At 44.6% G+C, this 25,644-nt stretch overlaps 9 non-coding genes across 9 annotated transcripts; all 9 read left to right on the forward strand.

The window, feature by feature from the left end:
• Positions 1–1,725: 1,725 nt before the first annotated feature.
• On the forward strand, positions 1,726–1,916 carry LOC130310042 (U2 spliceosomal RNA). Its single transcript, XR_008858607.1, has one exon. It is a non-coding gene; the product is annotated as a U2 spliceosomal RNA (small nuclear RNA).
• Positions 1,917–4,002: 2,086 nt separating this feature from the next.
• On the forward strand, positions 4,003–4,193 carry LOC130310043 (U2 spliceosomal RNA). Its single transcript, XR_008858608.1, has one exon. It is a non-coding gene; the product is annotated as a U2 spliceosomal RNA (small nuclear RNA).
• Positions 4,194–11,398: 7,205 nt separating this feature from the next.
• LOC130310071 (U2 spliceosomal RNA) lies at positions 11,399–11,597 on the forward strand. Its single transcript, XR_008858633.1, has one exon. It is a non-coding gene; the product is annotated as a U2 spliceosomal RNA (small nuclear RNA).
• A 2,101-nt stretch (positions 11,598–13,698) lies between these two features.
• Positions 13,699–13,889, forward strand: LOC130310045 (U2 spliceosomal RNA). Its single transcript, XR_008858609.1, has one exon. It is a non-coding gene; the product is annotated as a U2 spliceosomal RNA (small nuclear RNA).
• A 2,082-nt stretch (positions 13,890–15,971) lies between these two features.
• Positions 15,972–16,162, forward strand: LOC130310061 (U2 spliceosomal RNA). The gene has a single exon (XR_008858624.1). It is a non-coding gene; the product is annotated as a U2 spliceosomal RNA (small nuclear RNA).
• Positions 16,163–18,255: 2,093 nt separating this feature from the next.
• Positions 18,256–18,446, forward strand: LOC130310046 (U2 spliceosomal RNA). Its single transcript, XR_008858610.1, has one exon. It is a non-coding gene; the product is annotated as a U2 spliceosomal RNA (small nuclear RNA).
• A 2,094-nt stretch (positions 18,447–20,540) lies between these two features.
• Positions 20,541–20,731, forward strand: LOC130310067 (U2 spliceosomal RNA). The gene has a single exon (XR_008858629.1). It is a non-coding gene; the product is annotated as a U2 spliceosomal RNA (small nuclear RNA).
• A 2,068-nt stretch (positions 20,732–22,799) lies between these two features.
• LOC130310047 (U2 spliceosomal RNA) lies at positions 22,800–22,990 on the forward strand. The gene has a single exon (XR_008858611.1). It is a non-coding gene; the product is annotated as a U2 spliceosomal RNA (small nuclear RNA).
• A 2,094-nt stretch (positions 22,991–25,084) lies between these two features.
• LOC130310048 (U2 spliceosomal RNA) lies at positions 25,085–25,275 on the forward strand. Its single transcript, XR_008858612.1, has one exon. It is a non-coding gene; the product is annotated as a U2 spliceosomal RNA (small nuclear RNA).
• Positions 25,276–25,644: the final 369 nt, after the last annotated feature.

Here is a 25,644-nt window from a genome sequence, read left to right on the forward strand (position 1 = left end):
TCCCCAATATCGCGCCACACCCCTACCCCTTAATTCCCTGGTTGAACTTGATGGACATATGTCTTTTTTCGACCGTACTAACTATGTAACTATGTAACATAACATGGGGGGGGGGGGGGGGGGTCTCCTGGCTGTTCACACAGGTGTGTCATTGCTGTACATTGACCATGCATTGCTTCTGTGGTATTGCAAAGGCAAAGACAAATGCTTCCAGCCATCCATTGCACTAATGGATTGGTCATCAGCTGGCTGTCTATGTCCCGCATCAATATAGACCAAAGTACAGAGGGTTAGGCTATGCTATTGTGCACCTACCTGATGCATCAGAAGGTGCGAGGCCCTTGCTAAATTCTGTGCACAGACTTTGAGATCTATACTTTAGACTGTATCTAAACCTGCTCCAACATGGACTGACATTCTGGCCTACTTTCAGCCGATGCGACTTGTCTGTCGCTGAACAGTCGCTTTTTATGTATTCAGCACCTATGTATAATGTTGTAAAAATGCTCTAGAAGCTAAAGTCGCAGAAATGTCACACATATTTGGCCTGCAACTTTCTGTGCGACAAATTCAGACAGGAAAAATCAGTATAAATCCTTAGAAAATTATCCCCCAGTGTCTCCATCTGCTGGCGGTATTGAATAAGCATTGCTGCACTGATGGGGTATGCATTAGACGAAAAAAAAGAAGAAAAAGAAGAATAATACGCCCAGAAAAGAGGCGAAAAGGAGAAAAACGTAAAAAAACGTGAAAAAAAAGTAAGAGGAAGAGAAGGGAAAAAAAGGTGGAAATGGGTTTAAAAGTGATTTCGGCGGAGAAATATATATATATATATATATATATATATATATACGCGCACACACACACATATATATAAACGTATTCTCCGTTGAGATATTGCAGCCGCTGCTGTGTCCAGGCCCAGGAGCCTTAGCACTGTGCTGTGATGTCACTCAATACCACTGACATCACTAGGTGTAAACAACATCTCTCCTTTGCTGTGTATGTGACTATGGAGCTGTTTGGTGATGTCGTCTATTATGGCCTTCATAGAAGCAACAGGAGATTGTTGCATCCATCTAGAACCCTCAGAACTACAGTGCTATGATGTCACTCACTTCCACAGGCCTTGCAGAGTGTAAACAACAACAACCCAGCTTTGTTGTGTATGTAACCATAGGGATTTGTGATGTCACCTAGAACCTTCACAGCAGCGACAGCTTTATGAGGAGCATCAGCACTGCTCTGCCTGAGCAGAACCATCACCGCCATAGGTTGTCAAATAACCCGGATTTAACCCACACAGGTAAGTCCAATGGGGTGCAGGCATGTCCTCTATGCTTACAGCTTCCCGTGGGTGTTGGTTTGATACCGTTTGGGGACAGCCAAGGAGGCATCTGCAGGCAACAAAGGTAGGTGTGTGCTTGTGTGTGTGTTTCCTATGCAGATCCTAAGCCCAGTGTCACATGCAAGTAGGAGGAGTAAGAAGGGTTCCTGGCAAATCCGGGTTATGGATTGCATTTAAAAAGGCCCCGTGGGAGTGCAATGGGCCCCTGTCTTGCTGCTTAGCAATAATGGTATGGGTTTAGGTTCTGCTGTGTGTACTGGTGGTTGACTGCCCCCCAGCCCAGAGTGTGCATGGAAAATTGTCTGGCAGCCTCCCTGACAGCAAGCAGTGATAGTGCCCATGAAGGGCACCTTGTTGGGCCCGCCCCTTTCACGGTTATCGCTTCTCGGCCTTTTGGCTAAGATCAAGTGTAGTATCTGTTCTTATCAGTTTAATATCTGATACGTCCCCTATCTGGGGACCATATATTAAATGGATTTTTGAGAACGGGGGCCGATTTCGAAGCTTGCTTCCGTCGCCCTATGCATTGACCCGATATGGCAGTATCTTCGGGTACAGTGCACCACCCCCTTACAGGGTTAAAAAGAAAGATTCCTACTTTCATTGCTACCTGCTTGCTGGCTAGCCAGCTAGCCAGCCCTGTGGGCCTTGCTGCTGCTGCAGCCAAAAAACAAAAGGTGGTGCTGCTGCTGCTTCTGCTGCTTCTGCTTCTGCTTGTGTCTGGCCGCTGTTGGAGCGTCCAGGCACAGGACTTCTGCTGCTGCTGACTAAATGGCCTCCTTAATTGGATCATTTGAGTAGCCAGCACACCTGTGCAGGTAGGGCATGACATGATAGGCAGCTGCCTTGATAGCGGGTGGGTGCTGAATGTTCCTAATTGACAAAATAAGATTAATGCTTATGAAGAAATATAAAATCTCATCCCTTCCCCAATATCGCGCCACACCCCTACCCCTTAATTCCCTGGTTGAACTTGATGGACATATGTCTTTTTTCGACCGTACTAACTATGTAACTATGTAACATAACATGGGGGGGGGGGGGTCTCCTGGCTGTTCACACAGGTGTGTCATTGCTGTACATTGACCATGCATTGCTTCTGTGGTATTGCAAAGGCAAAGACAAATGCTTCCAGCCATCCATTGCACTAATGGATTGGTCATCAGCTGGCTGTCTATGTCCCGCATCAATATAGACCAAAGTACAGAGGGTTAGGCTATGCTATTGTGCACCTACCTGATGCATCAGAAGGTGCGAGGCCCTTGCTAAATTCTGTGCACAGACTTTGAGATCTATACTTTAGACTGTATCTAAACCTGCTCCAACATGGACTGACATTCTGGCCTACTTTCAGCCGATGCGACTTGTCTGTCGCTGAACAGTCGCTTTTTATGTATTCAGCACCTATGTATAATGTTGTAAAAATGCTCTAGAAGCTAAAGTCGCAGAAATGTCACACATATTTGGCCTGCAACTTTCTGTGCGACAAATTCAGACAGGAAAAATCAGTATAAATCCTTAGAAAATTATCCCCCAGTGTCTCCATCTGCTGGCGGTATTGAATAAGCATTGCTGCACTGATGGGGTATGCATTAGACGAAAAAAAAGAAGAAAAAGAAGAATAATACGCCCAGAAAAGAGGCGAAAAGGAGAAAAACGTAAAAAAACGTGAAAAAAAAGTAAGAGGAAGAGAAGGGAAAAAAAGGTGGAAATGGGTTTAAAAGTGATTTCGGCGGAGAAATATATATATATATATATATATATATATATATATATATATACGCGCACACACACACATATATATAAACGTATTCTCCGTTGAGATATTGCAGCCGCTGCTGTGTCCAGGCCCAGGAGCCTTAGCACTGTGCTGTGATGTCACTCAATACCACTGACATCACTAGGTGTAAACAACATCTCTCCTTTGCTGTGTATGTGACTATGGAGCTGTTTGGTGATGTCGTCTATTATGGCCTTCATAGAAGCAACAGGAGATTGTTGCATCCATCTAGAACCCTCAGAACTACAGTGCTATGATGTCACTCACTTCCACAGGCCTTGCAGAGTGTAAACAACAACAACCCAGCTTTGTTGTGTATGTAACCATAGGGATTTGTGATGTCACCTAGAACCTTCACAGCAGCGACAGCTTTATGAGGAGCATCAGCACTGCTCTGCCTGAGCAGAACCATCACCGCCATAGGTTGTCAAATAACCCGGATTTAACCCACACAGGTAAGTCCAATGGGGTGCAGGCATGTCCTCTATGCTTACAGCTTCCCGTGGGTGTTGGTTTGATACCGTTTGGGGACAGCCAAGGAGGCATCTGCAGGCAACAAAGGTAGGTGTGTGCTTGTGTGTGTGTTTCCTATGCAGATCCTAAGCCCAGTGTCACATGCAAGTAGGAGGAGTAAGAAGGGTTCCTGGCAAATCCGGGTTATGGATTGCATTTAAAAAGGCCCCGTGGGAGTGCAATGGGCCCCTGTCTTGCTGCTTAGCAATAATGGTATGGGTTTAGGTTCTGCTGTGTGTACTGGTGGTTGACTGCCCCCCAGCCCAGAGTGTGCATGGAAAATTGTCTGGCAGCCTCCCTGACAGCAAGCAGTGATAGTGCCCATGAAGGGCACCTTGTTGGGCCCGCCCCTTTCACGGTTATCGCTTCTCGGCCTTTTGGCTAAGATCAAGTGTAGTATCTGTTCTTATCAGTTTAATATCTGATACGTCCCCTATCTGGGGACCATATATTAAATGGATTTTTGAGAACGGGGGCCGATTTCGAAGCTTGCTTCCGTCGCCCTATGCATTGACCCGATATGGCAGTATCTTCGGGTACAGTGCACCACCCCCTTACAGGGTTAAAAAGAAAGATTCCTACTTTCATTGCTACCTGCTTGCTGGCTAGCCAGCTAGCCAGCCCTGTGGGCCTTGCTGCTGCTGCAGCCAAAAAACAAAAGGTGGTGCTGCTGCTGCTTCTGCTGCTTCTGCTTCTGCTTGTGTCTGGCCGCTGTTGGAGCGTCCAGGCACAGGACTTCTGCTGCTGCTGACTAAATGGCCTCCTTAATTGGATCATTTGAGTAGCCAGCACACCTGTGCAGGTAGGGCATGACATGATAGGCAGCTGCCTTGATAGCGGGTGGGTGCTGAATGTTCCTAATTGACAAAATAAGATTAATGCTTATGAAGAAATATAAAATCTCATCCCTTCCCCAATATCGCGCCACACCCCTACCCCTTAATTCCCTGGTTGAACTTGATGGACATATGTCTTTTTTCGACCGTACTAACTATGTAACTATGTAACATAACATGGGGGGGGGGGGGGGGTCTCCTGGCTGTTCACACAGGTGTGTCATTGCTGTACATTGACCATGCATTGCTTCTGTGGTATTGCAAAGGCAAAGACAAATGCTTCCAGCCATCCATTGCACTAATGGATTGGTCATCAGCTGGCTGTCTATGTCCCGCACCAATATAGACCAAAGTACAGAGGGTTAGGCTATGCTATTGTGCACCTACCTGATGCATCAGAAGGTGCGAGGCCCTTGCTAAATTCTGTGCACAGACTTTGAGATCTATACTTTAGACTGTATCTAAACCTGCTCCAACATGGACTGACATTCTGGCCTACTTTCAGCCGATGCGACTTGTCTGTCGCTGAACAGTCGCTTTTTATGTATTCAGCACCTATGTATAATGTTGTAAAAATGCTCTAGAAGCTAAAGTCGCAGAAATGTCACACATATTTGGCCTGCAACTTTCTGTGCGACAAATTCAGACAGGAAAAATCAGTATAAATCCTTAGAAAATTATCCCCCAGTGTCTCCATCTGCTGGCGGTATTGAATAAGCATTGCTGCACTGATGGGGTATGCATTAGACGAAAAAAAAGAAGAAAAAGAAGAATAATACGCCCAGAAAAGAGGCGAAAAGGAGAAAAACGTAAAAAAACGTGAAAAAAAAGTAAGAGGAAGAGAAGGGAAAAAAAGGTGGAAATGGGTTTAAAAGTGATTTCGGCGGAGAAATATATATATATATATATATATATATATATATATATATACGCGCACACACACACATATATATAAACGTATTCTCCGTTGAGATATTGCAGCCGCTGCTGTGTCCAGGCCCAGGAGCCTTAGCACTGTGCTGTGATGTCACTCAATACCACTGACATCACTAGGTGTAAACAACATCTCTCCTTTGCTGTGTATGTGACTATGGAGCTGTTTGGTGATGTCGTCTATTATGGCCTTCATAGAAGCAACAGGAGATTGTTGCATCCATCTAGAACCCTCAGAACTACAGTGCTATGATGTCACTCACTTCCACAGGCCTTGCAGAGTGTAAACAACAACAACCCAGCTTTGTTGTGTATGTAACCATAGGGATTTGTGATGTCACCTAGAACCTTCACAGCAGCGACAGCTTTATGAGGAGCATCAGCACTGCTCTGCCTGAGCAGAACCATCACCGCCATAGGTTGTCAAATAACCCGGATTTAACCCACACAGGTAAGTCCAATGGGGTGCAGGCATGTCCTCTATGCTTACAGCTTCCCGTGGGTGTTGGTTTGATACCGTTTGGGGACAGCCAAGGAGGCATCTGCAGGCAACAAAGGTAGGTGTGTGCTTGTGTGTGTGTTTCCTATGCAGATCCTAAGCCCAGTGTCACATGCAAGTAGGAGGAGTAAGAAGGGTTCCTGGCAAATCCGGGTTATGGATTGCATTTAAAAAGGCCCCGTGGGAGTGCAATGGGCCCCTGTCTTGCTGCTTAGCAATAATGGTATGGGTTTAGGTTCTGCTGTGTGTACTGGTGGTTGACTGCCCCCCAGCCCAGAGTGTGCATGGAAAATTGTCTGGCAGCCTCCCTGACAGCAAGCAGTGATAGTGCCCATGAAGGGCACCTTGTTGGGCCCGCCCCTTTCACGGTTATCGCTTCTCGGCCTTTTGGCTTCGATCCCGTGCGGTTTACCGGGCGGGTTAGGAGTTGAAGGGGGTGGTGATCGGGGCCCTCTTTGCGGGGGGCCCTGGGTTATTTCGGAGTTGCGATAGTGGGTTTCATCGCCTGCAAAAATGAGTGGAGGAGAGAGGATTCGCGGAATGGAAGACACGGTCAGGATTTTCGTCCCAACGGAACATCGGGGAACGGTTGGCCTGGACCAGATTGTGCTGGAGATTCTACGCAGGCTCCAGTACCTAAAGGTAACAGATGTATTTGCAATGCAAGATTTCCCTAGACAGGGTATTTATGATGTTACATTTGTTAATTCCGAGATTTGTCAGAGGGTCTACAAGGACCTGGAAGGAATGAAGAAAAAGAATGAGCCGGATATTATGAGGAAAGTTAAAGTAGAGCCTTTGTTTCTGAGTACAGAGAAAGTGGTCATCGTACATATGTACAATCCCAAAGTTACAGACTCAATGGTAACAAATTTTCTTTATCGTTATTGTGAAGAAGTGAAGTTTTTTGGAAAACTAAAGAACAGACATGGTTTTTTTAACTGTAAAAGGAAATATGTTGTGAAGTTCAAGAAGGATGAGTCTATGGAGGAGGGAATTAAGAGTATTCCTCAAGTTTTTTCCATTGGAGGAGAGCGTGGTTTTTGTTTTTATGAGGGGCAGCTTCAGTTTTGCCGCAAATGTCAAGCATATGGCCACGTGCAGGACGCATGTCCTGTGAAGGGTGTTGTTTGTAGGAACTGTGGCAAGACTGGGCATGAAACAAGTTTTTGCGTTGAGGAAAAGACTTGTGATATTTGTGGGAGTAATTCCCATTTGGCAAGAGGATGTCACTTATGGTACAAGAGAAGGAGTTATGCTGATGCGGCTGGAAGTAAAGGTGGACAGAGCAATGAACAGGGAATGGGAAGGAGGTCTTTTTCAGAAGCCACAGGTGTGGATGGAGGTGTGGATGGAGGTGTGGATGGAGGTGAAAAATCTAATGTGGAGGGGGAATGTGAAGTCGGGAGGAGCGCAGGTGGTACGATTGTTAAAAATGTTGTTGCTCAGGTGGATGTGATTAAAGAGGCTTTTGTGGAGACAAGTGTGGTGGTTGAACAGGAGTATAAGAAAGTGGTCTCCACAAGTGAAGTAACATGTGCAAAGGGGGTGGAGGTCAAGAAGATTGAAACTGTGTATGGAGATGTGTTTCCTTGTGGAAGCATGAGTGGTGATGTGGAATGTCCAGACCCTGTTGTGGGGGAGGAGGAGGGAATGGAATTCCAAGAAAATGTGCAGTCATCTGAGAAGTCCCTTACACCTGCTCAGAGATTTGTCAGCAGTGATGAGGAGGATGAGGTGGGGGTGGAAAGTAAAAGAAGTAAAAAAGGAAGTTGGACTGGGGATCAAGAGGACCCAGTGGTTGGAAGAGGAGTTGAAATGGACAGGGACTCTGATCCAGGGTCGCCTGATTGTTATGAAAATGTTTTAAGGAAAGTTGAGAGTCAGAGCAGTAATTTTTAACTATGATGGATATTAAAGTTTTGATTTTATTCATTTTAGTTATTATGACTCTTATCTTAACAACCCTTAATGTCAGGAGTATTGGATCAGAAGTAAGAAGAGCTGCTATTTTTGAGGTGTTGGAGAATGTGAGAGCTGATATAATATGTTTACAGGAGTGTGCAATTAAATCTGCACCTTATGCTGATGAGTGGAGGATGGGACAATCTTTTTGGTCAACTAGTACGGATAACAAGAATGAAGGAGTTGGTTTTTTAATCAAAAATAACAATATCAAAGTTTTAAATTGCCAGATTTTAATACCAGGCCGTTGCATGGTTTTAAACTTTGAGTTTTTAGACCAGAGGATTAGAGTTTTTAACGTATATGCCCCAGCAGAGAAGAAAGAGCGGTTGGTTTTTTTAGAGTCCTTGAAGTTTTTTATCCCTGGTCGGGAAAGTACTATAGTGGCTGGTGATTTTAACTGTATCCGTACTGTTAATGACCGTGAGAGTGCTGCTGAAGTCCGAACTGACATTACCTCTAATGCTTTAAATCAATTAGTACAAGACTTACACTATATAGATGCTGGACTGATGATTGACACTGATGATAGATATTCATATGTATCGGATAGTGGTCACTGTAAATCCCGAATAGATTATATTTTTGTGTCTGAAGGGATGAAGGTGGCCCGGTGTAATCAGATGATGTCGATTTTCTCAGATCATAAAATTTTATCTGCTGAAATAAGCATCTCAGAGTCCATTGCCTTTGGTAGGGGACTCTGGAAGTTGAATGTGAGTTTACTTGAAGAAGAGGAGGTAATGGCAGGTTTTAAAAATATATTTTTATCCTGTGCTGCTAAACAAGACTGTTTTAAAAATATTTTAGACTGGTGAGATTGGGCTAAAGTGAACTTTGCTGGTTATTTTAAGTCTGTTTGCATTAAGAGAGCACAGGAGAAGAGGCGGAGAGATGAGACTTTAGTTTCACAGTTGGAGACTCTCTTTAAGTTTAAGAACGCTGGTCTAGAGGTGGATGCTGAAATTTGTGAAATTAAGGAAGAGATGAAGACAAGGTTGAAGGAAAGAGGAAGGAATATTGTTTACAGGGCTAAGGTGCAACATTTGGAGGAGAATGAACAATGTAGTCGATATTTTTTTAAAAAGTGTTTTAAGCCAAAGGGGGTCTTTAAGTCGGTTTTAACCTCAAGTGGTGAGGTGGTTGGTAGGGAGATGGAGGAGGAGGTTTGTAAATTTTATGAAACACTTTTTAGTAATGAAAGTAAAGCTACTATTAATGAAATGGAAGACTACTGTAACATTTTAGAGGATCAAATTCCAGATGAGGAGAAAGTTTTTTTGGTGGAAGAGGTTAGTGAAAATGAAATTAGAATGGCGCTGAATGGAATGGCAAAAGGTAAAACCCCTGGTAGTGACGGCCTTCCAGCTGAGTTTTATGTTGTATTTTGGCCTCTTTTAAAAGATGTTTTTACTCGGGTTGTGCAATATGTTTTTAAGTTTGGGATTTTAGCTGATTCAATGAAGAAGGGAATTATCACACTAATACATAAAAAAGGTGACGAACGTGATATAAAAAATTGGAGACCAATTTCATTGTTGAACAGTGACTATAAAATTATTGCTAAAATTGTTGCAAACAGGCTTAGGAATATTATTGGCCATATGGTAGATAATTACCAAGTATGTGCTGTACCCGGGAGAAGAATTACTGATAATTTATTGATTTTAAGGGATGTTATTTATTATTGTAATTTTAATAAGGTGCCTCTTTTTGTCGAGTCAGTGGATTTCGAGAAGGCCTATGATAAAGTCGCACACAAATTTATGTTTATGGCCCTAAAACATATGGGGATCCCAATGAAGTTATTACATGTTATTAAAGGGTTATATAATGGTGTTACTGGACAAGTTTTAATGAATGGCCATGTTGGTCCTGCTTTTAAGATTTTATCAGGGGTTCGGCAGGGTTGCCCACTCTCCCCAATCCTTTTCATCTGTGTAATAGAGGCCTTGTTAAAGAATGTTCAGAAAGACAAATGTGTTAAAGGAGTTTTTATACCTGGCAGTGGTGGGAGTGATCTTAAGGTTTTAAGCTACATGGATGATGTTGTGTTTACATGTACTTCAAAAGCAGATTTGAATAGAGTGAATTTGCATATTCAAATTTTTTGCTGTGTGGCCGGAATGTGTGTAAACTGGGGCAAATGTCATTTGGTGAATTTTGGGAAATGCGAAGATGTGTTGGTGGATGGAGTAGAGATAAAGGAGAATGTGGAAGTTTTAGGGGTCATTTTTGAAAAGAATCTTAAAGGGACAGAGACTTACAACAAGCTGGACAGTAAAATTGAAAAGAAATTGAATTTTTGGAAATTGAGGAGTTTATCCCTTAAAGGGAAAGTACTTGTTATTAAGACTGTGATTTTACCTTTACTTTTATATACTGCGATGGTTTTTCCACCTGGTAAGCTTTGGATAAGGAAGACAACAAGAAGACTTTTTGTTTTCTTTTGGGGATCCAAAATGGAAAAAATGAAAAGAGAGAAGGTAATGAGTACTGTAAAGAATGGTGGATATGACTTTCCAAATATTGATTTGTTTTTAAAGTTACACTATTTTCTTTTAATTTTCAAGACGATCCAGTGCAATAGTAAAACAGCTGATATGTGTAAATATTTAGCAGGGTGGTTGTTTTCTAAGTGGGGCTGGTGTGAGAGGGATCTGAGGAAACCAATGGCGCTGATTATACCTACCTTTTATGTGGTTCTTCGGTCTTTCAATGATCAGTTTAATTTGAGCTCCTTGGGGAAACCTGAAAAGAAGAAAATAGAATATGAGTTGAGAAAGAGTGAAAAATTTAATGAAGTACCATTCTGTAATATTGCACAGTCAGTTAAGATTTGGAGCCTTTTTAATTCCTTTGGTTTATCAAATAGACAAAAAGATGTGGTATGGATGTCTTACCATGGTTGCCTCCCAACTCGAGTGTTTTTAAGAGGAAGAGGAATAAGAGTGAGTGAACAGTGTCCAAGAGAGGGTTGTGGAGGTAAAGAAGATATTGTACATTTGTGGTGGGACTGTTTTTATGCCAAGGAAGTTTTTAGGCTTTTAACAAGATTTTTTATTGCACTTATGGGTTTTAATGATTTTACTTTTGAGAAAATTTTTATCGGTCAGGACTTTAACATGAAGAATGATGCACGTGTTACTTGGATAATTTTTTCTGTTTTTAAAGAAGTTTTATGGGACTCCAGGAATTTGCTTGTTTTTAAAAATGTTTCCATTTCTCCAAGTGAATGTAGGAGGTTGTTGCTCGGAAGACTTTTTATTGCATATTTATTAGATAAGAAGAGAATGGGAGAAGACAATGCTGAAAAGATCTGGAAATATACCCAATGGTGGAAACTGTAAGTCTGACCAGTTTATGTTTTGTTTTTTAAATGTTTTTGTTTTCCTTCAGCTTTCACCTTTTGGTTTTAAATTCTTGACCCTCGGTTCCCTTTTTTTTGTCTTTCCGCATGATGTTTTTTCAGACATTGTTTTAAGTGACGAGTCCTGGTAGGAGACCTGATGATCGTTCAAACAATAGTCTGTAACTGAGGAAAAAAAAAAAAAAAAAAAAAAAAAAAAATCTGTTCTTATCAGTTTAATATCTGATACGTCCCCTATCTGGGGACCATATATTAAATGGATTTTTGAGAACGGGGGCCGATTTCGAAGCTTGCTTCCGTCGCCCTATGCATTGACCCGATATGGCAGTATCTTCGGGTACAGTGCACCACCCCCTTACAGGGTTAAAAAGAAAGATTCCTACTTTCATTGCTACCTGCTTGCTGGCTAGCCAGCTAGCCAGCCCTGTGGGCCTTGCTGCTGCTGCAGCCAAAAAACAAAAGGTGGTGCTGCTGCTGCTTCTGCTGCTTCTGCTTCTGCTTGTGTCTGGCCGCTGTTGGAGCGTCCAGGCACAGGACTTCTGCTGCTGCTGACTAAATGGCCTCCTTAATTGGATCATTTGAGTAGCCAGCACACCTGTGCAGGTAGGGCATGACATGATAGGCAGCTGCCTTGATAGCGGGTGGGTGCTGAATGTTCCTAATTGACAAAATAAGATTAATGCTTATGAAGAAATATAAAATCTCATCCCTTCCCCAATATCGCGCCACACCCCTACCCCTTAATTCCCTGGTTGAACTTGATGGACATATGTCTTTTTTCGACCGTACTAACTATGTAACTATGTAACATAACATGGGGGGGGGGGGGGGGTCTCCTGGCTGTTCACACAGGTGTGTCATTGCTGTACATTGACCATGCATTGCTTCTGTGGTATTGCAAAGGCAAAGACAAATGCTTCCAGCCATCCATTGCACTAATGGATTGGTCATCAGCTGGCTGTCTATGTCCCGCATCAATATAGACCAAAGTACAGAGGGTTAGGCTATGCTATTGTGCACCTACCTGATGCATCAGAAGGTGCGAGGCCCTTGCTAAATTCTGTGCACAGACTTTGAGATCTATACTTTAGACTGTATCTAAACCTGCTCCAACATGGACTGACATTCTGGCCTACTTTCAGCCGATGCGACTTGTCTGTCGCTGAACAGTCGCTTTTTATGTATTCAGCACCTATGTATAATGTTGTAAAAATGCTCTAGAAGCTAAAGTCGCAGAAATGTCACACATATTTGGCCTGCAACTTTCTGTGCGACAAATTCAGACAGGAAAAATCAGTATAAATCCTTAGAAAATTATCCCCCAGTGTCTCCATCTGCTGGCGGTATTGAATAAGCATTGCTGCACTGATGGGGTATGCATTAGACGAAAAAAAAGAAGAAAAAGAAGAATAATACGCCCAGAAAAGAGGCGAAAAGGAGAAAAACGTAAAAAAACGTGAAAAAAAAGTAAGAGGAAGAGAAGGGAAAAAAAGGTGGAAATGGGTTTAAAAGCGATTTCGGCGGAGAAATATATATATATATATATATATATATATATATATATATATATATATATATATACGCGCACACACACACATATATATAAACGTATTCTCCGTTGAGATATTGCAGCCGCTGCTGTGTCCAGGCCCAGGAGCCTTAGCACTGTGCTGTGATGTCACTCAATACCACTGACATCACTAGGTGTAAACAACATCTCTCCTTTGCTGTGTATGTGACTATGGAGCTGTTTGGTGATGTCGTCTATTATGGCCTTCATAGAAGCAACAGGAGATTGTTGCATCCATCTAGAACCCTCAGAACTACAGTGCTATGATGTCACTCACTTCCACAGGCCTTGCAGAGTGTAAACAACAACAACCCAGCTTTGTTGTGTATGTAACCATAGGGATTTGTGATGTCACCTAGAACCTTCACAGCAGCGACAGCTTTATGAGGAGCATCAGCACTGCTCTGCCTGAGCAGAACCATCACCGCCATAGGTTGTCAAATAACCCGGATTTAACCCACACAGGTAAGTCCAATGGGGTGCAGGCATGTCCTCTATGCTTACAGCTTCCCGTGGGTGTTGGTTTGATACCGTTTGGGGACAGCCAAGGAGGCATCTGCAGGCAACAAAGGTAGGTGTGTGCTTGTGTGTGTGTTTCCTATGCAGATCCTAAGCCCAGTGTCACATGCAAGTAGGAGGAGTAAGAAGGGTTCCTGGCAAATCCGGGTTATGGATTGCATTTAAAAAGGCCCCGTGGGAGTGCAATGGGCCCCTGTCTTGCTGCTTAGCAATAATGGTATGGGTTTAGGTTCTGCTGTGTGTACTGGTGGTTGACTGCCCCCCAGCCCAGAGTGTGCATGGAAAATTGTCTGGCAGCCTCCCTGACAGCAAGCAGTGATAGTGCCCATGAAGGGCACCTTGTTGGGCCCGCCCCTTTCACGGTTATCGCTTCTCGGCCTTTTGGCTAAGATCAAGTGTAGTATCTGTTCTTATCAGTTTAATATCTGATACGTCCCCTATCTGGGGACCATATATTAAATGGATTTTTGAGAACGGGGGCCGATTTCGAAGCTTGCTTCCGTCGCCCTATGCATTGACCCGATATGGCAGTATCTTCGGGTACAGTGCACCACCCCCTTACAGGGTTAAAAAGAAAGATTCCTACTTTCATTGCTACCTGCTTGCTGGCTAGCCAGCTAGCCAGCCCTGTGGGCCTTGCTGCTGCTGCAGCCAAAAAACAAAAGGTGGTGCTGCTGCTGCTTCTGCTGCTTCTGCTTCTGCTTGTGTCTGGCCGCTGTTGGAGCGTCCAGGCACAGGACTTCTGCTGCTGCTGACTAAATGGCCTCCTTAATTGGATCATTTGAGTAGCCAGCACACCTGTGCAGGTAGGGCATGACATGATAGGCAGCTGCCTTGATAGCGGGTGGGTGCTGAATGTTCCTAATTGACAAAATAAGATTAATGCTTATGAAGAAATATAAAATCTCATCCCTTCCCCAATATCGCGCCACACCCCTACCCCTTAATTCCCTGGTTGAACTTGATGGACATATGTCTTTTTTCGACCGTACTAACTATGTAACTATGTAACATAACATGGGGGGGGGGGGGGGGGGGTCTCCTGGCTGTTCACACAGGTGTGTCATTGCTGTACATTGACCATGCATTGCTTCTGTGGTATTGCAAAGGCAAAGACAAATGCTTCCAGCCATCCATTGCACTAATGGATTGGTCATCAGCTGGCTGTCTATGTCCCGCATCAATATAGACCAAAGTACAGAGGGTTAGGCTATGCTATTGTGCACCTACCTGATGCATCAGAAGGTGCGAGGCCCTTGCTAAATTCTGTGCACAGACTTTGAGATCTATACTTTAGACTGTATCTAAACCTGCTCCAACATGGACTGACATTCTGGCCTACTTTCAGCCGATGCGACTTGTCTGTCGCTGAACAGTCGCTTTTTATGTATTCAGCACCTATGTATAATGTTGTAAAAATGCTCTAGAAGCTAAAGTCGCAGAAATGTCACACATATTTGGCCTGCAACTTTCTGTGCGACAAATTCAGACAGGAAAAATCAGTATAAATCCTTAGAAAATTATCCCCCAGTGTCTCCATCTGCTGGCGGTATTGAATAAGCATTGCTGCACTGATGGGGTATGCATTAGACGAAAAAAAAGAAGAAAAAGAAGAATAATACGCCCAGAAAAGAGGCGAAAAGGAGAAAAACGTAAAAAAACGTGAAAAAAAAGTAAGAGGAAGAGAAGGGAAAAAAAGGTGGAAATGGGTTTAAAAGTGATTTCGGCGGAGAAATATATATATATATATATATATATATGTATACGCGCACACACACACATATATATAAACGTATTCTCCGTTGAGATATTGCAGCCGCTGCTGTGTCCAGGCCCAGGAGCCTTAGCACTGTGCTGTGATGTCACTCAATACCACTGACATCACTAGGTGTAAACAACATCTCTCCTTTGCTGTGTATGTGACTATGGAGCTGTTTGGTGATGTCGTCTATTATGGCCTTCATAGAAGCAACAGGAGATTGTTGCATCCATCTAGAACCCTCAGAACTACAGTGCTATGATGTCACTCACTTCCACAGGCCTTGCAGAGTGTAAACAACAACAACCCAGCTTTGTTGTGTATGTAACCATAGGGATTTGTGATGTCACCTAGAACCTTCACAGCAGCGACAGCTTTATGAGGAGCATCAGCACTGCTCTGCCTGAGCAGAACCATCACCGCCATAGGTTGTCAAATAACCCGGATTTAACCCACACAGGTAAGTCCAATGGGGTGCAGGCATGTCCTCTATGCTTACAGCTTCCCGTGGGTGTTGGTTTGATACCGTTTGAGGACAGCCAAGGAGGCATCTGCAGGCAACAAAGGTAGGTGTGTGCTTGTGTGTGTGTTTCCTATGCAGATCCTAAGCCCAGTGTCACATGCAAGTAGGAGGAGTAAGAAGGGTTCCTGGCAAATCCGGGTTATGGATTGCATTTAAAAAGGCCCCGTGGGAGTGCAATGGGCCCCTGTCTTGCTGCTTAGCAATAATGGTATGGGTTTAGGTTCTGCTGTGTGTACTGGTGGTTGACTGCCCCCCAGCCCAGAGTGTGCATGGAAAATTGTCTGGCAGCCTCCCTGACAGCAAGCAGTGATAGTGCCCATGAAGGGCACCTTGTTGGGCCCGCCCCTTTCACGGTTATCGCTTCTCGGCCTTTTGGCTAAGATCAAGTGTAGTATCTGTTCTTATCAGTTTAATATCTGATACGTCCCCTATCTGGGGACCATATATTAAATGAATTTTTGAGAACGGGGGCCGATTTCGAAGCTTGCTTCCGTCGCCCTATGCATTGACCCGATATGGCAGTATCTTCGGGTACAGTGCACCACCCCCTTACAGGGTTAAAAAGAAAGATTCCTACTTTCATTGCTACCTGCTTGCTGGCTAGCCAGCTAGCCAGCCCTGTGGGCCTTGCTGCTGCTGCAGCCAAAAAACAAAAGGTGGTGCTGCTGCTGCTTCTGCTGCTTCTGCTTCTGCTTGTGTCTGGCCGCTGTTGGAGCGTCCAGGCACAGGACTTCTGCTGCTGCTGACTAAATGGCCTCCTTAATTGGATCATTTGAGTAGCCAGCACACCTGTGCAGGTAGGGCATGACATGATAGGCAGCTGCCTTGATAGCGGGTGGGTGCTGAATGTTCCTAATTGACAAAATAAGATTAATGCTTATGAAGAAATATAAAATCTCATCCCTTCCCCAATATCGCGCCACACCCCTACCCCTTAATTCCCTGGTTGAACTTGATGGACATATGTCTTTTTTCGGCCGTACTAACTATGTAACTATGTAACATAACATGGGGGGGGGGGGGGGGTCTCCTGGCTGTTCACACAGGTGTGTCATTGCTGTACATTGACCATGCATTGCTTCTGTGGTATTGCAAAGGCAAAGACAAATGCTTCCAGCCATCCATTGCACTAATGGATTGGTCATCAGCTGGCTGTCTATGTCCCGCATCAATATAGACCAAAGTACAGAGGGTTAGGCTATGCTATTGTGCACCTACCTGATGCATCAGAAGGTGCGAGGCCCTTGCTAAATTCTGTGCACAGACTTTGAGATCTATACTTTAGACTGTATCTAAACCTGCTCCAACATGGACTGACATTCTGGCCTACTTTCAGCCGATGCGACTTGTCTGTCGCTGAACAGTCGCTTTTTATGTATTCAGCACCTATGTATAATGTTGTAAAAATGCTCTAGAAGCTAAAGTCGCAGAAATGTCACACATATTTGGCCTGCAACTTTCTGTGCGACAAATTCAGACAGGAAAAATCAGTATAAATCCTTAGAAAATTATCCCCCAGTGTCTCCATCTGCTGGCGGTATTGAATAAGCATTGCTGCACTGATGGGGTATGCATTAGACGAAAAAAAAGAAGAAAAAGAAGAATAATACGCCCAGAAAAGAGGCGAAAAGGAGAAAAACGTAAAAAAACGTGAAAAAAAAGTAAGAGGAAGAGAAGGGAAAAAAAGGTGGAAATGGGTTTAAAAGTGATTTCGGCGGAGAAATATATATATATATATATATATATATATATATATATATATATATACGCGCACACACACACATATATATAAACGTATTCTCCGTTGAGATATTGCAGCCGCTGCTGTGTCCAGGCCCAGGAGCCTTAGCACTGTGCTGTGATGTCACTCAATACCACTGACATCACTAGGTGTAAACAACATCTCTCCTTTGCTGTGTATGTGACTATGGAGCTGTTTGGTGATGTCGTCTATTATGGCCTTCATAGAAGCAACAGGAGATTGTTGCATCCATCTAGAACCCTCAGAACTACAGTGCTATGATGTCACTCACTTCCACAGGCCTTGCAGAGTGTAAACAACAACAACCCAGCTTTGTTGTGTATGTAACCATAGGGATTTGTGATGTCACCTAGAACCTTCACAGCAGCGACAGCTTTATGAGGAGCATCAGCACTGCTCTGCCTGAGCAGAACCATCACCGCCATAGGTTGTCAAATAACCCGGATTTAACCCACACAGGTAAGTCCAATGGGGTGCAGGCATGTCCTCTATGCTTACAGCTTCCCGTGGGTGTTGGTTTGATACCGTTTGGGGACAGCCAAGGAGGCATCTGCAGGCAACAAAGGTAGGTGTGTGCTTGTGTGTGTGTTTCCTATGCAGATCCTAAGCCCAGTGTCACATGCAAGTAGGAGGAGTAAGAAGGGTTCCTGGCAAATCCGGGTTATGGATTGCATTTAAAAAGGCCCCGTGGGAGTGCAATGGGCCCCTGTCTTGCTGCTTAGCAATAATGGTATGGGTTTAGGTTCTGCTGTGTGTACTGGTGGTTGACTGCCCCCCAGCCCAGAGTGTGCATGGAAAATTGTCTGGCAGCCTCCCTGACAGCAAGCAGTGATAGTGCCCATGAAGGGCACCTTGTTGGGCCCGCCCCTTTCACGGTTATCGCTTCTCGGCCTTTTGGCTAAGATCAAGTGTAGTATCTGTTCTTATCAGTTTAATATCTGATACGTCCCCTATCTGGGGACCATATATTAAATGGATTTTTGAGAACGGGGGCCGATTTCGAAGCTTGCTTCCGTCGCCCTATGCATTGACCCGATATGGCAGTATCTTCGGGTACAGTGCACCACCCCCTTACAGGGTTAAAAAGAAAGATTCCTACTTTCATTGCTACCTGCTTGCTGGCTAGCCAGCTAGCCAGCCCTGTGGGCCTTGCTGCTGCTGCAGCCAAAAAACAAAAGGTGGTGCTGCTGCTGCTTCTGCTGCTTCTGCTTCTGCTTGTGTCTGGCCGCTGTTGGAGCGTCCAGGCACAGGACTTCTGCTGCTGCTGACTAAATGGCCTCCTTAATTGGATCATTTGAGTAGCCAGCACACCTGTGCAGGTAGGGCATGACATGATAGGCAGCTGCCTTGATAGCGGGTGGGTGCTGAATGTTCCTAATTGACAAAATAAGATTAATGCTTATGAAGAAATATAAAATCTCATCCCTTCCCCAATATCGCGCCACACCCCTACCCCTTAATTCCCTGGTTGAACTTGATGGACATATGTCTTTTTTCGACCGTACTAACTATGTAACTATGTAACATAACATGGGGGGGGGGGGGGGGGGTCTCCTGGCTGTTCACACAGGTGTGTCATTGCTGTACATTGACCATGCATTGCTTCTGTGGTATTGCAAAGGCAAAGACAAATGCTTCCAGCCATCCATTGCACTAATGGATTGGTCATCAGCTGGCTGTCTATGTCCCGCATCAATATAGACCAAAGTACAGAGGGTTAGGCTATGCTATTGTGCACCTACCTGATGCATCAGAAGGTGCGAGGCCCTTGCTAAATTCTGTGCACAGACTTTGAGATCTATACTTTAGACTGTATCTAAACCTGCTCCAACATGGACTGACATTCTGGCCTACTTTCAGCCGATGCGACTTGTCTGTCGCTGAACAGTCGCTTTTTATGTATTCAGCACCTATGTATAATGTTGTAAAAATGCTCTAGAAGCTAAAGTCGCAGAAATGTCACACATATTTGGCCTGCAACTTTCTGTGCGACAAATTCAGACAGGAAAAATCAGTATAAATCCTTAGAAAATTATCCCCCAGTGTCTCCATCTGCTGGCGGTATTGAATAAGCATTGCTGCACTGATGGGGTATGCATTAGACGAAAAAAAAGAAGAAAAAGAAGAATAATACGCCCAGAAAAGAGGCGAAAAGGAGAAAAACGTAAAAAAAACGTGAAAAAAAAGTAAGAGGAAGAGAAGGGAAAAAAAGGTGGAAATGGGTTTAAAAGTGATTTCGGCGGAGAAATATATATATATATATATATATATATATATATATATATATATACGCGCACACACACACATATATATAAACGTATTCTCCGTTGAGATATTGCAGCCGCTGCTGTGTCCAGGCCCAGGAGCCTTAGCACTGTGCTGTGATGTCACTCAATACCACTGACATCACTAGGTGTAAACAACATCTCTCCTTTGCTGTGTATGTGACTATGGAGCTGTTTGGTGATGTCGTCTATTACGGCCTTCATAGAAGCAACAGGAGATTGTTGCATCCATCTAGAACCCTCAGAACTACAGTGCTATGATGTCACTCACTTCCACAGGCCTTGCAGAGTGTAAACAACAACAACCCAGCTTTGTTGTGTATGTAACCATAGGGATTTGTGATGTCACCTAGAACCTTCACAGCAGCGACAGCTTTATGAGGAGCATCAGCACTGCTCTGCCTGAGCAGAACCATCACCGCCATAGGTTGTCAAATAACCCGGATTTAACCCACACAGGTAAGTCCAATGGGGTGCAGGCATGTCCTCTATGCTTACAGCTTCCCGTGGGTGTTGGTTTGATACCGTTTGGGGACAGCCAAGGAGGCATCTGCAGGCAACAAAGGTAGGTGTGTGCTTGTGTGTGTGTTTCCTATGCAGATCCTAAGCCCAGTGTCACATGCAAGTAGGAGGAGTAAGAAGGGTTCCTGGCAAATCCGGGTTATGGATTGCATTTAAAAAGGCCCCGTGGGAGTGCAATGGGCCCCTGTCTTGCTGCTTAGCAATAATGGTATGGGTTTAGGTTCTGCTGTGTGTACTGGTGGTTGACTGCCCCCCAGCCCAGAGTGTGCATGGAAAATTGTCTGGCAGCCTCCCTGACAGCAAGCAGTGATAGTGCCCATGAAGGGCACCTTGTTGGGCCCGCCCCTTTCACGGTTATCGCTTCTCGGCCTTTTGGCTAAGATCAAGTGTAGTATCTGTTCTTATCAGTTTAATATCTGATACGTCCCCTATCTGGGGACCATATATTAAATGGATTTTTGAGAACGGGGGCCGATTTCGAAGCTTGCTTCCGTCGCCCTATGCATTGATCCGATATGGCAGTATCTTCGGGTACAGTGCACCACCCCCTTACAGGGTTAAAAAGAAAGATTCCTACTTTCATTGCTACCTGCTTGCTGGCTAGCCAGCTAGCCAGCCCTGTGGGCCTTGCTGCTGCTGCAGCCAAAAAACAAAAGGTGGTGCTGCTGCTGCTTCTGCTGCTTCTGCTTCTGCTTGTGTCTGGCCGCTGTTGGAGCGTCCAGGCACAGGACTTCTGCTGCTGCTGACTAAATGGCCTCCTTAATTGGATCATTTGAGTAGCCAGCACACCTGTGCAGGTAGGGCATGACATGATAGGCAGCTGCCTTGATAGCGGGTGGGTGCTGAATGTTCCTAATTGACAAAATAAGATTAATGCTTATGAAGAAATATAAAATCTCATCCCTTCCCCAATATCGCGCCACACCCCTACCCCTTAATTCCCTGGTTGAACTTGATGGACATATGTCTTTTTTCGACCGTACTAACTATGTAACTATGTAACATAACATGGGGGGGGGGGGGTCTCCTGGCTGTTCACACAGGTGTGTCATTGCTGTACATTGACCATGCATTGCTTCTGTGGTATTGCAAAGGCAAAGACAAATGCTTCCAGCCATCCATTGCACTAATGGATTGGTCATCAGCTGGCTGTCTATGTCCCGCATCAATATAGACCAAAGTACAGAGGGTTAGGCTATGCTATTGTGCACCTACCTGATGCATCAGAAGGTGCGAGGCCCTTGCTAAATTCTGTGCACAGACTTTGAGATCTATACTTTAGACTGTATCTAAACCTGCTCCAACATGGACTGACATTCTGGCCTACTTTCAGCCGATGCGACTTGTCTGTCGCTGAACAGTCGCTTTTTATGTATTCAGCACCTATGTATAATGTTGTAAAAATGCTCTAGAAGCTAAAGTCGCAGAAATGTCACACATATTTGGCCTGCAACTTTCTGTGCGACAAATTCAGACAGGAAAAATCAGTATAAATCCTTAGAAAATTATCCCCCAGTGTCTCCATCTGCTGGCGGTATTGAATAAGCATTGCTGCACTGATGGGGTATGCATTAGACGAAAAAAAAGAAGAAAAAGAAGAATAATACGCCCAGAAAAGAGGCGAAAAGGAGAAAAACGTAAAAAAACGTGAAAAAAAAGTAAGAGGAAGAGAAGGGAAAAAAAGGTGGAAATGGGTTTAAAAGTGATTTCGGCGGAGAAATATATATATATATATATATATACGCGCACACACACACATATATATAAACGTATTCTCCGTTGAGATATTGCAGCCGCTGCTGTGTCCAGGCCCAGGAGCCTTAGCACTGTGCTGTGATGTCACTCAATACCACTGACATCACTAGGTGTAAACAACATCTCTCCTTTGCTGTGTATGTGACTATGGAGCTGTTTGGTGATGTCGTCTATTACGGCCTTCATAGAAGCAACAGGAGATTGTTGCATCCATCTAGAACCCTCAGAACTACAGTGCTATGATGTCACTCACTTCCACAGGCCTTGCAGAGTGTAAACAACAACAACCCAGCTTTGTTGTGTATGTAACCATAGGGATTTGTGATGTCACCTAGAACCTTCACAGCAGCGACAGCTTTATGAGGAGCATCAGCACTGCTCTGCCTGAGCAGAACCATCACCGCCATAGGTTGTCAAATAACCCGGATTTAACCCACACAGGTAAGTCCAATGGGGTGCAGGCATGTCCTCTATGCTTACAGCTTCCCGTGGGTGTTGGTTTGATACCGTTTGGGGACAGCCAAGGAGGCATCTGCAGGCAACAAAGGTAGGTGTGTGCTTGTGTGTGTGTTTCCTATGCAGATCCTAAGCCCAGTGTCACATGCAAGTAGGAGGAGTAAGAAGGGTTCCTGGCAAATCCGGGTTATGGATTGCATTTAAAAAGGCCCCGTGGGAGTGCAATGGGCCCCTGTCTTGCTGCTTAGCAATAATGGTATGGGTTTAGGTTCTGCTGTGTGTACTGGTGGTTGACTGCCCCCCAGCCCAGAGTGTGCATGGAAAATTGTCTGGCAGCCTCCCTGACAGCAAGCAGTGATAGTGCCCATGAAGGGCACCTTGTTGGGCCCGCCCCTTTCACGGTTATCGCTTCTCGGCCTTTTGGCTAAGATCAAGTGTAGTATCTGTTCTTATCAGTTTAATATCTGATACGTCCCCTATCTGGGGACCATATATTAAATGGATTTTTGAGAACGGGGGCCGATTTCGAAGCTTGCTTCCGTCGCCCTATGCATTGACCCGATATGGCAGTATCTTCGGGTACAGTGCACCACCCCCTTACAGGGTTAAAAAGAAAGATTCCTACTTTCATTGCTACCTGCTTGCTGGCTAGCCAGCTAGCCAGCCCTGTGGGCCTTGCTGCTGCTGCAGCCAAAAAACAAAAGGTGGTGCTGCTGCTGCTTCTGCTGCTTCTGCTTCTGCTTGTGTCTGGCCGCTGTTGGAGCGTCCAGGCACAGGACTTCTGCTGCTGCTGACTAAATGGCCTCCTTAATTGGATCATTTGAGTAGCCAGCACACCTGTGCAGGTAGGGCATGACATGATAGGCAGCTGCCTTGATAGCGGGTGGGTGCTGAATGTTCCTAATTGACAAAATAAGATTAATGCTTATGAAGAAATATAAAATCTCATCCCTTCCCCAATATCGCGCCACACCCCTACCCCTTAATTCCCTGGTTGAACTTGATGGACATATGTCTTTTTTCGACCGTACTAACTATGTAACTATGTAACATAACATGGGGGGGGGGGGGGGTCTCCTGGCTGTTCACACAGGTGTGTCATTGCTGTACATTGACCATGCATTGCTTCTGTGGTATTGCAAAGGCAAAGACAAATGCTTCCAGCCATCCATTGCACTAATGGATTGGTCATCAGCTGGCTGTCTATGTCCCGCATCAATATAGACCAAAGTACAGAGGGTTAGGCTATGCTATTGTGCACCTACCTGATGCATCAGAAGGTGCGAGGCCCTTGCTAAATTCTGTGCACAGACTTAGAGATCTATACTTTAGACTGTATCTAAACCTGCTCCAACATGGACTGACATTCTGGCCTACTTTCAGCCGATGCGACTTGTCTGTCGCTGAACAGTCGCTTTTTATGTATTCAGCACCTATGTATAATGTTGTAAAAATGCTCTAGAAGCTAAAGTCGCAGAAATGTCACACATATTTGGCCTGCAACTTTCTGTGCGACAAATTCAGACAGGAAAAATCAGTATAAATCCTTAGAAAATTATCCCCCAGTGTCTCCATCTGCTGGCGGTATTGAATAAGCATTGCTGCACTGATGGGGTATGCATTAGACGAAAAAAAAGAAGAAAAAGAAGAATAATACGCCCAGAAAAGAGGCGAAAAGGAGAAAAACGTAAAAAAACGTGAAAAAAAAGTAAGAGGAAGAGAAGGGAAAAAAAGGTGGAAATGGGTTTAAAAGTGATTTCGGCGGAGAAATATATATATATATATATATATATATATATATATATATATATATACGCGCACACACACACATATATATATAAACGTATTCTCCGTTGAGATATTGCAGCCGCTGCTGTGTCCAGGCCCAGGAGCCTTAGCACTGTGCTGTGATGTCACTCAATACCACTGACATCACTAGGTGTAAACAACATCTCTCCTTTGCTGTGTATGTGACTATGGAGCTGTTTGGTGATGTCGTCTATTATGGCCTTCATAGAAGCAACAGGAGATTGTTGCATCCATCTAGAACCCTCAGAACTACAGTGCTATGATGTCACTCACTTCCACAGGCCTTGCAGAGTGTAAACAACAACAACCCAGCTTTGTTGTGTATGTAACCATAGGGATTTGTGATGTCACCTAGAACCTTCACAGCAGCGACAGCTTTATGAGGAGCATCAGCACTGCTCTGCCTGAGCAGAACCATCACCGCCATAGGTTGTCAAATAACCCGGATTTAACCCACACAGGTAAGTCCAATGGGGTGCAGGCATGTCCTCTATGCTTACAGCTTCCCGTGGGTGTTGGTTTGATACCGTTTGGGGACAGCCAAGGAGGCATCTGCAGGCAACAAAGGTAGGTGTGTGCTTGTGTGTGTGTTTCCTATGCAGATCCTAAGCCCAGTGTCACATGCAAGTAGGAGGAGTAAGAAGGGTTCCTGGCAAATCCGGGTTATGGATTGCATTTAAAAAGGCCCCGTGGGAGTGCAATGGGCCCCTGTCTTGCTGCTTAGCAATAATGGTATGGGTTTAGGTTCTGCTGTGTGTACTGGTGGTTGACTGCCCCCCAGCCCAGAGTGTGCATGGAAAATTGTCTGGCAGCCTCCCTGACAGCAAGCAGTGATAGTGCCCATGAAGGGCACCTTGTTGGGCCCGCCCCTTTCACGGTTATCGCTTCTCGGCCTTTTGGCTAAGATCAAGTGTAGTATCTGTTCTTATCAGTTTAATATCTGATACGTCCCCTATCTGGGGACCATATATTAAATGGATTTTTGAGAACGGGGGCCGATTTCGAAGCTTGCTTCCGTCGCCCTATGCATTGACCCGATATGGCAGTATCTTCGGGTACAGTGCACCACCCCCTTACAGGGTTAAAAAGAAAGATTCCTACTTTCATTGCTACCTGCTTGCTGGCTAGCCAGCTAGCCAGCCCTGTGGGCCTTGCTGCTGCTGCAGCCAAAAAACAAAAGGTGGTGCTGCTGCTGCTTCTGCTGCTTCTGCTTCTGCTTGTGTCTGGCCGCTGTTGGAGCGTCCAGGCACAGGACTTCTGCTGCTGCTGACTAAATGGCCTCCTTAATTGGATCATTTGAGTAGCCAGCACACCTGTGCAGGTAGGGCATGACATGATAGGCAGCTGCCTTGATAGCGGGTGGGTGCTGAATGTTCCTAATTGACAAAATAAGATTAATGCTTATGAAGAAATATAAAATCTCATCCCTTCCCCAATATC

Source organism: Hyla sarda, unplaced genomic scaffold (assembly GCF_029499605.1).
Source record: "Hyla sarda isolate aHylSar1 unplaced genomic scaffold, aHylSar1.hap1 scaffold_1550, whole genome shotgun sequence".
Lineage (NCBI taxonomy): Eukaryota > Metazoa > Chordata > Amphibia > Anura > Hylidae > Hyla > Hyla sarda.